Here is a 9,789-nt window from a genome sequence, read left to right as displayed (position 1 = left end):
TGGTACAGCCACAGCAACATGGCTCAGCTGCTCCCACCCCATTCAGCAAAGGGCATTACCTGTCCCGAAGAAATGTGTTGGCCTCTACATGTACATAACATGAAAGGACCTTTTTTTAATAATAAGAGATGATATTACACATGCTATTTTCAGTTAACATGAAACACTGTTCATAAGCTGACATAAAAGAACATGATCTGATCTTAGATTTGTTCCACATCTGCAATTCCTAGAGACCTGTGTGTGCAGACAGACTTTAAAGCTGCAAACCTGATTTCTCTGAAGAAAATAAAAGTAATTAGAAAAATCCTATATTCTTTGCACTTACAAGGGCAACTCCCCTTACACCAGATACTGCTCTTTCAGCAGATCTTTGTGGGTGGAGATTTCATATCAGCATGTCTGCCAATTCCTGCCAGAGTTTCATCCAAGCCACAACATACAGAGTCAACATTAATTAGCATTAATTATTATTTATAAGAAGCAATATTATCTCCATTACTATCATTCACACTTATTTTTAAGTCTTGTGTAGGGCTCACACATGGTACAACACGGCCCAAACAGACAGAGTGAGGTCCCATGGAGTTTGCAGAGTAATTCACAATATAGCCATCCTTAAACTGTTTTGAATATATCATTGTAAAACTTCCAGAATCCTTTTCTGTGCTCCTATGAACTTGCCTTCTATTTTCTGCATATAATCAGGTTAATATTTTCTCTTCTTTTTTGCAGTCTGGGAGGAAAAAAAATATGCCTGTAGATCTCAGAATGGTTTCTGTCCATTCAGAAAAACAGAAGAGAACCAACACAAGTATACCATCCCCCCAGAACACTTGGAACCATCAAAATATAGCACTTCCAGTACAGAACTCTCAAGTGAGCCATTTGTACTTTACTAAAGAGTATTAGTTTCATGTGACTGGGGAAAACATGCTGAATGCATTTATGTAGGCTTTGATCCTCTGTTCTTTTCATTGGTGCAAGCAGAACCGCTCAGCCACCTTTTTACTCTGGTTTGAACCTTATCTCCAAATCCAGAATCCTATGCTATGAACCAGATTTTTGTGCTAGGCAGTGGGACAGATTTTGCTTGGTGGCCATAAGACTAAAAAAATTTGCAAATATTACAAAAATCAATTCAAAACAGTTAATTAGTCCAGACATCTGCTAATGGTAGTACTGAAGCTATTAGCATTGTTGATAATAACTGTTCATAAATAATCGTTTGCACAAATTAAAATTGGCTGGAAGAACTTGCGAGTATTAGCGAATCCTATAATAAGCAAGGTGCGTATTCTCTTTTTAATGAGTTTTGCCTCACTTCCAGTTTAAATAACGTTTTTCACCACTTTGTTTCTTGCTTATTTTGTTGCTTGATGCAATACACAATAACACAGACACTGAGATTAGTTCAGTGAATCCAATTTAAAAAGGCACTTTCACATAGGCCAAGGTTAATGAAACCACTTGAATAAGTTAAAGTGAATTCCCTTGGTCAATCCAAACTTGTTGGAGAAACTAGTAATAATCACCTAGAACTGCTGAGTCAAAGTTATGAATGAGATGGAAACACTAAGCACGTTTCATGTGCTCCCATCACTTGTATCCTATTTGTGACTGTTGCAATCACAAATTATGCATAGCTCTGAAATACTGCATACTTTGACCAACATGTATTGCAACAGGTTACTGTCGAGTCACAACATGTTGTGTCATACTGCATACACCTTTCAGTATGAAGTATGGCCTACACAGAGTAGGAAAACACTGGATTACCATTTGCTTCTAAAAGCCCATTTCAATCTGAAAACCTCTGTGAACAGTTTGAATTCTATAGATATTTGCTTTGCCACAAGATCAGACTAAACTTATTTCAACCCTCAGGTACATAAGAAAAACAACTTTAAAACTAGGTATTGTTGGTATATTTATCGCTTTCCCTATTATTTATATATGCATTAGATTAATTTATTCCATATATTATCTAATCAGAAAATAGAAACCGTACTAGTTTTCTTACACCACTAGCAATCACACTCAGAGGCATTAAAAAGGGATTTTGTTTGCCAAAATACTTCCTGAATAGTTTGGGCAATAGGAAACTTGCTCACAGCTAATGAGGAATGTAACACAAGTTACTTGCAGAAATAAAGCACTATGATTTTTTTGAACTCAAATTTCCAGCTCTGAAATATCATATTCTTGGTTAGCATTATTCACACAAAAAGACAAGAGATATGCTTCCAGCATAATAAAAGCATTCTGTATGTACAATAGTTTGATCCTAATTGTATCTATAATCAGTAATTACCATGCTATTACATTTACACCATCAGTAAAGCACCTCACTGGCATAAACAGACACACCTTTTTTGGCAGTGGAGTTGCAATCACACTTGCTGGCAGTTACCTTCATCCAAAATGGTCAGAGACAGTTAAACATGAAAAACGTGTAAATTATTGTCCAGGTCATCATACAACACTTCACTGAAGTTAATAATGCCATACCATCTGATAACATATCCTATTATTCACAACCTAATTAAGTTATATATGGAAAGTTAACAGAAAAAGATAACCAACCAATGCAATCTAAGCAATGAAAAACTTGGTATGGCAAGCTTAAGCTAGTTCTGTTAAGCAACACATCAGTAACAGTGGAAACAATACTTTGGGAAAGCTTTCAGTGTCAGTAAAGACATCCTTGTTGCTACTGATTAAGCAAGGCAACTATCAGGGTACATGCAAACACATATTAACTCACCTTTTCCTGGAGCAAACACTAAAGTTCTAGCATTTCATGGAAAGATCTTAAAGAACAGTCCAACATGAACCTTCTTTCTATGTGTATCACAGCAGAAAGAATATTCCACGACGGGTAACTAGACTAAGGAAGAGAACAGCAGTCCTTCAGGTGGAACATAGCAAATAGCTTTTAGGCAAGAAATAAATTTTCAAGAGCAATCCCTCTCACACAACGAGTTGGCTTAGCCCATTCATTAAGATGCATCTTAACTTTACGATGAAGTTTGATTAGTAAGGAAAGTAGCTTTTCTCTTAACAATTAATTATTTGATTTAAGTAATCTCCATGAAGGAGAGTAGCTTAAATATCTGAAAGCTGGGATATATCTATTTAGCTTCTTCCTAAGAGAAGTCAGGCTGGCTAGAATTCACCTCAAATACTTTTAGAGCTCTCTAATACATCCCAGGTGATCACATCATGTATTGCAAGCACTTGTTTCAGATTGAGATGATGACAAGTCCCTGATGTGACATGTGCAGGCATTTACAATTTCAGGCAGCAGCCCTGAGAACTCAATGTCTGGAAAGGAGAATCTAAATATTTAGAAGTTGTTAAAGATACAGATTTTCCTTTCAAACTCACTATTATGTCTTCAGCTCACAGATTTTATTTTTGTTTTGTCTATGAGTTTCTCTACCTTCTATTCAAAAGCTAGCCACTCTCCTTAAAGCTGTAACTTTCCTGAAGTTTTATAACCTAGCCTATAGTTTTCTCGTGACAGACTGCAAGGCTATTTTTAAAAAGAAATTCTTCAGGCCATCATCCAATCTTAAACACAAATATTCATGTAAGTTACAGCATGTACTTGCAAAGTAAAAGAGCGAGTGCATGGACTAGAGAGCTGTCATGTGATCATCCATGCTCTTTAACTAGGAACAAGCTCCCTGAAATGGCCTATCCCCTGTCACCTAGTGCTTTCTCACGCAACTCACAGGCATGGTTCAGGAGACAGCATGGACAAAGGACTCTTCCCTCTAGGCAGTACAGATGAGGCCACTTATTTGGAAGGAGGAGAATTTAGACATGTGGATACAAGCCCTCAGGGGCAAAACCTAGGTACTTGCCTATTTTATTTACTAGTACTAGGGTAGCCATAAAGACAGGATGGGACACTGTGGGGAACTTTTATGTATAAGATCAAGATTGTATCTGCAAGACTCACCATACTAAAACCATGATGTTTCAACTACTAATGAATACATTCATGCACAAGAGTAATTTTCTCAAATTAATTAGGATTACTCCTATGCATAAAAGTATGCCAGCGTAGGTGTTTGCAGAAGAGGTTTTGGAATGTCAGTCATCATAAAGCCATCAGTTAAAGCACACTCATAAATGCTTTTGCTTGGAAGATTGTATTAACCTTAATATAAAATACATGTTTTCTGGGTCTGATGACTCAGGAAGAACTTGCAAGTCTATACCTCAACCCATTAATCTTATATAAATAAACTTTCCCCTTGTGAAAGGGAGTCCCATAGCATTAATAATAGGAATCTTTCTCAACCATAATCAGATTCTGTAAGAATCATTTAGAAACATTTAGATTAATTATTTGTTGCGAATTATTCACTTAGCTCTGTCTGTTCAATCAAGCGGCAAGGCTCTATTTCTTTCGGCAACATGAGGTACTATAATAGAAGACAGAGTTTCCACACTTAGCTCTCATATCCAACACCATTTAATTAAAGTCTCAACTGTGAGCCTGGCCAACGTTTTGCAGGTTTGAATTCAGGCCCACTGGAGTGAAAGCCCCACTTATTAAGTTTGCTTCTTCACTTGACTCCACCTAACTTCATCAAGGGGCCAATCTTTAATGGTAATGTGTTTAAATGCCAAAGTAGGGGGAGAGAGTACAGGGTGTACTACTTCACAACCTGCCTTCAAAATAAACTCTGCCCATGTAACCAAGATTTACTTATATAGAACTGATGGGTGTTAAAAGTAGCATGCTGGGGGGGCATTTTTCCTATAGCACCGGTATCTCTTAAAGTCTTTAATGTATGCTGAGTTTTGCTGTTTCTTGGCACTGACTCCATCACAGTTGGAGAAAGTCAAAATGGACTGTCTTCCAAACTTTTGTGGTCTAAATAAATCAAGTTACAAATAAGGACTCTCGTAAGTGATGAGTAAACATTTCCATAGTCTGATCTACCAATGCCAAGTGCTGGAGCTTCTATTCTTGTCTGAAATGAACCCTGAAACCTGCAAATTTTTTAAATATTCCACCTTCCTGAAAATCTCTCTGTGCTTCAGTCATGCTCAGTTGCTTCTTCAGAATCTCCTTCACAGCTTGTGGAGCTTTGCATTAGGAAAAAAAAAAAAAATGTATTTTGCAAAGAAATTGAGATTAGAAAGAGATATCAAACTGATGTACAGCAGTCCCTTTCAGGAATTACATGATGATGTTCAACTTCCACTTTTGCATTTTCTGACTTTTTATTCAACTACAACCAAAAAAAAAAAAAATCCCTTTAATCACCCCTAGCTATGAAAGACAGGAAAAGCATACCCCAACCGAGAAAATGCAGATGAAAGACTGTTGCTTCCAAACGCACCATGGGAAATGAAAACCCAGAGAACTCCCTAGCCTGAGGAAAGCTGTAGAGGTAAGCAGTCCAAAAAATATTCCACCAGCAGAAGCAGCCAAATCAGAGATCTTTGGGCGTCCTGAGAATTCTTTACAGGATGAGTGGAATTGCTCTGTGATGCGCTCAGTTGGAGCTACCTACTCCACCTCTCTCCACATCTCCATCTCTTCATTTCAGCTTTAGAGTGGTCCCCTTTTCCTTTTTCTTTCCTCCTCTTACCCTGTTTGTTGGCTCCCCTTCCCCATGGGCTTCCTTTTCATTTTTCTTACAATGAAAATGAAAGTGTTCTCAAATGTCATTTCCCTCATGAAAAATTACAAAACAAAACAAAAACCCTACACCACGTTTTTAAAAGAAAATTGATCTGTGTAAAAAAGAAACACAAACAAGGAGCTGTGTCACAGCAGCAATTACAAGCCCAAAGAAGTCAAGATACTGTTTGTACTAGACTCCTTATGTGCATGTGCACACGCAGATATTCCCTCCTCCCAGTCCTAACTGACTTACAGGTAAGTAGCCATTGCATCAAAAGTAGATTCAGAGGTGTTTAGTAAGATCTGGTCTTAACCAAACAAATCAGGACTACTGACAGATTTACAGAGAAGGGAAGAAGATACTGGGTGTGACAGGCCTGAAAATCACTAACAAACATAAACTGGCTCTAGTCTGTGGACTATGTTTTACTTACCAGTCTTGGGCTAACACCCAGGACTTTTCTTTCTTTGCAAAGGTATGATGTCAGGCACATGGCAGTTCTTGAGATTCTGTGTAAGCCAGCATTGCCAGAGGCTCTGTGCAGGTGTGGTTAACAGTTATTTAATGATTCTTCACAATTGCATGTATCTGTCTGAACATAAATACAGTCTGATTGTAATCTTTCTTTTCACACCATGAATTTGCCCCACTATTTCCACCCTTGCAGGATCTCAAATGCCTGATCATAGTTGTTACACAACTTGGATTCAGTGGATCATTTCAAACTATCCATAAGCATTTTGTTGTCCTGTTAGCTTGGTAAGGTGAGGAAAATGGAGGCAGTGCATTTGATACAAATGCTGCAGCTCTACACTTAACTCTGTAAATTTGGCTCCCTGGTGACTCATGGGACTCTCCTTTCCACAGGTTTACACACTGATGACAAGTATTGTTAAGTTTCTAAAAGTAAAATTATAAGAAACAAGGTACTGGCAATTCCTGGAAAAAGCTCTCAGTCTTCCTCCTCTCCCCAGCAGCAATATGAGCCTTTATTCAGCATAAATCCTAGTAATATTCAATTAGTTAAAATAATTTTGAGTGATAGTTTGACTGTTTCTTTTCCAAAAGGTAATAGTTTTCCTAATTAGTCACTTGCTTTGATAAGGCACTGACTTTTACTCTAATCTAAATTAACAAGACTTTATCTACCTGCATCATTTAAACACACCCTACTTGCAAATCTGGTATGACTAAAAACCAAGACAAGTGTTTGGTTTCATTTTACATTTGCTTCAAAGTGCCCCACTTGGAGGTTAATTATTAAACTACTCAACTATATGCAAAAGTTCAGGGAAACAACGGGGTTAGTAGGTAGAGCAGTAGTTCAGGAATTAGGAAACCTGTGTCCTATTTCCAGCTTAGATCGTGTACATTTGGACAAGATATTTAAATTCTGTGAACCTTTCCTTACAAAGCAGAAATAGCAACACCCCCTGCACAAAGCCCTTGGACAACTTTAGGGAAGAAACTTCATGTGTGTGAGGCAACCGTATGTTTGTTCGCACCTTCAAGAGACTGAAACTCAGCTAATCCCTTAAGAACTCATCTAGGAACTTGAGATCAGATACTCAACCCATGCAACTCAGCAAAACTAATAATTTTGTCAGAGCTGTAGAGATCTTCGCAGCTGAAGAACCAGCTCCTCAAGCTTTTACTGCATTTCTCTGTCAGCTGCAAAATGGTGAAAACACACCTAATCTCTGGAACACAGTCTGGAGTTTATAAATCTCCTGCCTCCGCCATCCTGAAGTATTATAATACACGTACCCTCGGTGTAATTATGCTGCCTATCCCAGAAGCAAGCAAGCAGCAGCATGGACCAGATTTTCAAAGATACCAATGTTGTTCTGGAGTTGTCCATGGGGTGGGAGGATTAGATTCTGACAATTCGGATCTTGAAGCAGGGAAGAAAAGTGGCAAACAGCAAATGGAGTACAAAACATATAAGAGACAACCTGGGGGCATTGCTGCCAAAGTCCAAGTACCATAGAAAGGCCACTCTGCAGCCTGCTCCTGAATAGCTCCCTTAAAATGCAGTTCACTTGGTCTTGAGAAACAAAACAAAACAAAACAACAACAACAAATTTCAAAGTTTTTTACACCATCATTTATTTACATAATTCGCTACTGCTTACATAAACCATGGGATTCCACACAGAAAAAGCTTCTTAAAAACAAACAAAGAAGAAAATAAATATAAAACAACCCAGAAATAAGAATGTTGAATATTTATTGCTATTCAACCAGAATATTATTGGCAAGATGATTCATTTGTTAATCCACGGTGCTATAAATAGTACTGTAACTTAGTTGAATGGAAACATATCCTTCATTATCTCTAGTCACTTGTTTACCCATGTAAAATATATGTGTTTTGAGTTGGCGTAGGTATATTCCAGGAAGGGCTAGCAAAGTTCAATGACTCCAACAAACATTCGAAGCCCTTTGGCTCTCAGTTAATTTTCTTGTGCTTCTCTTACTATGTTGTTCACTCTGCTCCATCAATGCCTGGACTGAAAGTCAGTAAGAGGCTACTGTAACAACTCAGCCAGTATTTCCTAATATCATGGGCCAGTGATAGCAAGCCTCTGGCACCAATACCAAGTTTGGCGCCAACAGATATTTGGTCTGGCACCAGCAATAACAAGCTATGATGGTTTCTTTTTTAGTTTGTTTGGCACCAGTAGCAAGAAACATTCACCATTCCTGGCAGAGTGCCACAGAATTTCACCAAATGGCTTCTGAATCATAACTTCATAACAAACATAACACAACATAGCTTCTAATTGTGGTAGAGTCTGTCTTAGCAAGCAATTCTGTCCTGACAATTACATCCAGACTTATCAATACCTATGCTGCCTTCCAATACCAGTTTCTTTCTTACTGTAATAATAATCTCCCTGAAGAGATCCACAGACCCATAAGTGCATCACCATTTGTATTTTCTCTCTCTTGGTGCAGTAAGATGAAAACTGGCTATGAGAGAAGCCTATGGGGACAGTTACTAAATTAAGTCATCACAAAATATGTTGTAAATACCACATTGACTTAACTTCCCTCCTCACCCTGTACTCTTTGTGTCATGTACCTTCTCAGACTGCAAGACATGCAATATACTCCACAGACGTTCACCTTATGCTGGTGTGGAGCCCCATTCAAGTCCCCGAGGCTTAACACAGCTAGTAACAAGAGAAAATTACCTATACATTTTCTGAGGTTCATGACAGCACAATCCCAGTTCTGGCAGCTCATTGCTACATGGCACAACACTTGATTAGTCCTCGTGATGGATACCTCAGTGAACACAACACAAGTTGAGGACTCTGAAGAGCTCAGTTCTACAGACAGGATTACAACTGACCTGACAAGCAAATTTCAGCAGGACATTCACTTCTCTTTGGCTGTAATCCGGGTGAGCTCCAAGATCTCTGGGTGGGAAGGACGGTGTAAGAACAGGGAATTAATTCTCTAGTACTAGGCATTACTAACAACAGCAATAATGTCATTCTCTTCACAGGAGAAAACCTGTCCCTGCCCATTCTGTCACAATCCTGTACAAAGGAGAAAAGAAATTTACTTAGGTGTAGACTTTTTTTATGAGAGATGAAGTGGGCACAGGGAGGAAGTGATTCTAAACCTTTGGGCATGGGAAAATTTCATCCTGAGCAATAGCTCCCAAGAACTAAACACTGGGTGAAAAAAAGTTGAAATGGAAGTCCCCACTGTAAATTCAGCCCTCAGTATCTGCCAGACACATGGAAACCTCTGCCCTAAGGGAATGCCTGTTCCTGTGGAAAACTGCAGATCCATAGAGTTCACAATGAAAGATTCTTGCAGATATGCATTCTACCCCAGACATCAAACCCTTTCTCTCAAGTTCCAAATGAATTTCCACTAGCCTCCTTTCCTATGGCTTAGTCTCCAGCTGGATTTCCTTCAACTCTAAAAATATATATAGTTCAATTAGCCAATCTTCACAGACTCTATAGTTCATTTATGCATACTAGGCACATCTCCCACTGTGAGTAGCCCATCCAAAGAGAACTCTTTGAACTGGTCTATTGTTGCTCATGTAGTGTATTGCATTGTCCAATTTCATCATTCCTGGCAAGGCACTGCACTCCTGCAGCTTGCT

The 9,789-nt window shown here is 38.5% G+C and overlaps 1 long non-coding RNA gene across 2 annotated transcripts in view; it reads right to left on the bottom strand.

Moving 5' to 3' along the window:
* The window catches only part of LOC311431863, a 42,091-nt gene extending 38,767 nt beyond the window's left edge, over positions 1 to 3,324 (bottom strand). The window contains exon 1 of one of the 2 annotated variants that reach the window (XR_014689671.1): positions 2,768 to 3,324. This is a non-coding gene — a long non-coding RNA (uncharacterized lncRNA). The remainder of the gene's footprint in view (positions 1 to 2,767) is intronic. The other variant, XR_014689672.1, reaches the window with a different exon arrangement.
* Between the last annotated feature and the right edge of the window lie 6,465 nt (positions 3,325 to 9,789).

This window comes from Aythya ferina (assembly GCF_964211825.1).
Source record: "Aythya ferina genome assembly, chromosome: 2".
Lineage (NCBI taxonomy): Eukaryota > Metazoa > Chordata > Aves > Anseriformes > Anatidae > Aythya > Aythya ferina.
The sequence above is the reverse complement of the archived record's forward strand: the minus strand, read 5'-3'. Positions and strand labels throughout refer to the sequence as shown.